The sequence below is a fragment of the Aquarana catesbeiana genome, linkage group LG03 (genome assembly GCF_042186555.1).
Source record: "Aquarana catesbeiana isolate 2022-GZ linkage group LG03, ASM4218655v1, whole genome shotgun sequence".
NCBI classification, from domain to species: domain Eukaryota; kingdom Metazoa; phylum Chordata; class Amphibia; order Anura; family Ranidae; genus Aquarana; species Aquarana catesbeiana.
In genome coordinates, this window is record NC_133326.1 from 671,084,238 (window position 1) to 671,089,547 (window position 5,310).

A 5,310-nucleotide genomic window follows, 5' to 3' on the forward strand; every position below is an offset into this window, starting at 1 on the left:
TATTTGTTGCTGCTGACGTTTCATCTTTTTTTTTTTTTTCGGCGGAACTCCGCTTTAAGTGATGAACAAGCTATGACAGGTCGACACGTGCAGTTTGAATACAGAGTTGAAAAGAATAGGAATTACGACACAAAAGATGACAGAGGATTGACAGGCTGAGTAAACTGACCAGATGTAAGTCACACACAGAGAAAATATTCGGGAGACAAAGGCCTTAGCCTAGTGTAAATATTTTTACGGCTGATTCATAGAGATAGTATTGGACCATGTCAGCCATGGATTGTTAACCAATAAAGGGTATCGCTTAATCTTCAAACTTTCTGCATTGGCTGATTCAGAAATGAAATGTGGGAACAGGGTGAGTCGACAAGAGATTCCCCCTGATAGAGTCCTGCCTCTTTACTTGGATATGACAGTTCTGTCTGCATGACAATAAGTGACTCAAACCCAACGACCCCTCCCCCCCCCCCCCATGAAAAGTTTCCATTAGGTTTTAACCCAATCTCTGAGAATGTGCTAATGCATTCCCAGAACTCTCTCTGCCTTTCTCTGGGCCTGAGTCAGCTTCCTACAAACCGCAAAACACTTCCATGCAACTCTGGTTATAACTGGAACATAACATAGTAACGACTAAATATAGAAGGTTTTAATTTATCAACGACACCACATTTCACGACGGAACTTCCTGAAACCTTTCAGACATCACAATCTTCTCTCAGTTTCTCTCTCTTGGCGGTCTCGCTCAGTTTCCTGGTGGACCCCGTCTACATTTTTCTTAAAACATTTTTTGGAGTTGTCTCATCATTCGAAAAGAATTTGCTTTCATTCCAGGCCGTCTTCCCCAAAATGGTCAACTGTTTCCAAATCCTCATTTGTCTTTTTTTTTAATCTGAAGTTTAGGTATGAAAATTTTTACGTAGTTACATATATTGCTTAGTTTGGACCAATGGAAGTACCTTAGATCCATACTAAGGAGATCCCTATGGAAGCTGGAAATAACTCTAGCTGGCAAACTCAACCATTGGGATCAATGCGGTTGCACCACAACCGCAAGCTAAATGATTGGCTGAAAGTTGCAGTGTGGTCCTGTAAAATTCCTGAATGCCTATCAGTCACGGCTCTACTGCCCTCTGAAAGAACTCTAAAGGCTGGTACACATGGGCTGAATATAGGCCGGTCCAACAGAAACCAGCCGACATTCTGCCCATGTGTACAGCAGCCTGTCTGACAGAAGCCGGTCTAACGACTGGCTTTTATCGAACGGGCATGCTGAAAAATCAGCATCCAATCAGCGCTTGTAGCCAATGGCTGTGAGCGCCGATCAGTGTGTTCTGGCAAGGGGGGAGGGGGGGAGCGGATCCAGCGGGGTCCTGCAGAGTCCTTTTGGAATTCTGCCCCTACTCGGTCCCGCACTGGCCATCTTCTTAAGTGACGTCATCAAGAGGCCTACCGCCTTTCCAGGTTAAGCCACTGGCGTGCGTAATGACGTGCATTGGGGGAGTTTTATACAGGAAAAAAAAAGTAAAGAAGAACGAAAAAAAGTGTGCTCTGGACAGGAGGCAAGATGTATTTGAGGCTGAAGATCCACTTTAAAGGCACTTGACAAGTAAAAAATAAGGTTTAAAGTGTTTCTAAAGTCTTAAGTTTGTTTCACCTTATTTCATTCTAAGCTTTAAGGTAAAAAACCTTCAGTACTGCAGGATCCCCCCAGTCCCCCCTTACGCTTACCCAAGGCCGATCCAGATCCAGCGATGTGCACAAGAGCAGCGTCACTTGACACTGTCTCTCTCCTCACTGGGCAGATTGATAGCAGCAGGAACCATTGGGTCCTGCTGCTGTCAATCAAATGCTGTGACAAGGGAGTGGAGGTGGGGCCGAGCCGCATGCTCTGTGTCCATAGACGCAGACAGGGCGGCCTGTGAGCGAGAACGCACGAGTGCGCCCATAGCAAGTGGCTTGTTATGGTGGCAATTGCCGAAGAGGAGGATAGGGTTGCCACCTCATCCCTTTAAAACCCAACACATATTAATAGCAAATTAAAAACCCATCACATATTAATTACTAATTATAAATTAGGTTCTGTGGCTGATTAAGGTAGTAATTAAACCCACTTGGTGCCTTATCTGCAGTAAATTAGCCGCAGAACCTGTGTAATTCATATGTGTTTCGGGTTTAAGGGGATGAGGTGGCAACTCTAGATGAGGAGCCAGGAGCAACGATGGAGAACACCATACGTGGTGGAGGATCGGGGGCTGCTCTGTGCAAAACCACTGCACAGAGCAGGTAAGTAAAACATATTTTTTATTTAAATAATAAAAAAAAAAAAAACAAAGGTTTAATGTCACTTTAAATAAAAAAATAGTTTCTATTTAGTCCCTTTATTAACCCTTAGTTTAGCTTAATCAGCCCTAATTAACTCCTTCCCTTAAATACGAATTTCATGATTTTTTTTTCTTCTATTTTCTGACCAATAATATTTCACATTTGTTCATTTTAATTGATTTTTCTCTGTTTAAAGTAAAATGTGTTCCTATTCAACCTATTAACCTTTCGTTTACCCCAATAATGCCTTCTTTCCCTTACTAATATAAATACTAATTTACTGCTAATTGTTTTTTATTCATTCCTCTTTTTCTTACCATTAGCATTTAAAGTTTTTTTTTTTTATTTTGTTCCATCATTTTTGTAGTGTAAAAAAAAAAGAGCAAAATTTTTAGAAAAATCCTTCTTCATTTGTAAATAACCTTGCAATGCTTTATACCAGAACCATAATTTCAGTGTAATTTTTAACAGGCTAGATAAAAATAGAACTAATTTTACACTGTTCCTAGCTACAATAACAATTTATTTTTCAACTAACACTTTTTTTTTTTTAGTATTAGTACTGTCTACGGATGGCATGACAAGATAAATCTTTAAGCCCTGGTTCACATTGATGCGATCTGGTATGTCAAATTGCATGCCAAATCGGCGGCTATTGCCCACAATGGAACCGTCCGAATCGGTGCAATGTTGACTTTACGGCACCGCACAGATTCCCAAAAGTAGTTTCTGTACTATTTTTGGCGATTTCAGTTGTGATTTCAATCAGAAAACCGCATAGATTTCTATTAAATCGTCAAACTGGCATGCGGGAATGAAATCGTGCGAGTTCAACTGAACTCACACGATTTCAATCCCGTAGCAGTGTGAACCTGGGTTAAAAGAAAGTTTTACTAATATATATGCACTATATTGTCGAAAGTATTGGGACGCCTGCCGTTACACACACATGAACTTTAATGGCATCCCAGTCTTAGTTCGTAGGGTTCAATATTGAGTTGGCCCACCCTTTGCAGCTATAACAGCTTCCACTCTTCTGGGAAGGCTGTCCACAAGGTTTAGGAGTGTGTCTATGGGAATGTTTGACCATTCTTCCAGAAGAGCATTTGGGAGGTCAGGCACTGATGTTGGACGAGAAGGCCTGGCTCACAGTCTCTGCTCTAATTCATCCCAAAGGTGTTCTATCGGGTTGAGGTCGGGGCTCTGTGCAGGCCAGTCAAGTTCCTTCACCCCAAACTTGCTCATCCATGTCTTTATGGACCTTGCTTTGTGCACTGGTCCAAATCATTTGATTATGGTGTGGGGTTGTTTTTCAGGGGTTGGGCTTCGCCCCTTAGTCAGCATACCAAGACATTTTGGACAATTGCATGCTCCCAACTTTGTGGGAACAGTTTGGGGATGGTCCCTTCCTGTTCCAACATGACTGCACACCAGTGTACAAAGCAAGTTCCATAAAGACATGGATGAGTGAGTTTGTGGTGGAGGAACTTGACTGGCCTGCACAGAGTCCTGACCTCAACCTGTTAGAACACCTTTGGGATGCATTAGAGCAGAGAATGCGGGCCAGGCCTTCTCATCCACATCAGTGCCTGACCTCACCAATGCGCTTCTGGAAGAATGGTCAAACATTCTCATAGACACACTCCTGAACCTTGTGGACAGACTTCCCAGAAGAGTTGACGCTGTCATAGCTGCAAAGGGAGGCCAACTCAATATTGAACCCTACAGACTAAGACTGGGATGCCATTAAAGGTCATGTACGTGTAAAGACAGGTGTCCCAATACTTTTGACAATATTATATGCATATACATATATATACAGTATATATATATATATATATATATATATATATATATATATACACACACACATATTTATTTTTTTATATTATGGTTATAAACCGGGCCAAAGCAGAAATGTAAAAATTGCTCCGGTCCATAGCGGATGTATTGATGTGAGCGTTGAACTGGTTAATTGCGATATGACCAACTAAGTCTAGCACAGGAGCCACCAGAGAACTTCAACTTGAACTTTACTCCACTTCATCATCAGCCCTCCATTATTCTGCAGGGGAGCAGATAAGACTGGAATGCATGCTACATGTCTTCTTAAAGTGAACTTGTGTTTTCTCTATTCAGGTTACAATCTGAATATTCGATGTCCTTTAGGGCTCGCCTAGACAGGTGTTGTTTTCAAGCATTGACTTTTGCATTTGAGCTCAGAACATGCTTGAACACATTCATTCCAATGCAAATTGCTGCGAGAGGCCGTGCTAAGCTGGCCATATGTGGATCCAAAATTGGCCGGTTCAGCAGGGACCAGCCAAATTTTAATCCATGTATGGTCATTCCCACTTTAGAGATATTCATATCACCTCCTGGCCACCTGCCAAATACCCTCTGGGATGCGATCCATAGCATGACTTATATAAAAAATTATCCCTTACTGTAGATAAAAATTATAAAATTCATTTTATTTTGGCTTTTTGACTTATTTATAATGACACCAAAATTGTGATTTTGCTATAAAGCATTGCAAAGTTATTTACAAATAATATCTATCTATCTATCTATCTATCTATCTATCTATCTATCTATCTATCTATCTATCTATCTATCTATCTATCTATCTATCTATCTATCTATCTATCTATCTATCTATCTATCTATCTATCTATCTATCTCTATCTATATATATATATTAATTTTATTTTGGCTTTTTGACTTATTTATAATGATACCAAAGCTGTGATTTTGCTATATATATATATTATTGTATTCTATTAATGCAAATAAAATGAAAAAAAATGGCTAAGAAATTATTTTAAAAAGTTAATGAATTCATCCTAGGTGGAGTCACATGTGTCATATGTGTAAAATACATGCTTTTTTTATTAGTTTTTTTTGATGAAAACAAAAAACATGAAATGAAAAAAAAAAACAAAAACGAATGGCTATAAAAATATCACCAGGAAAATAATAGTTGAG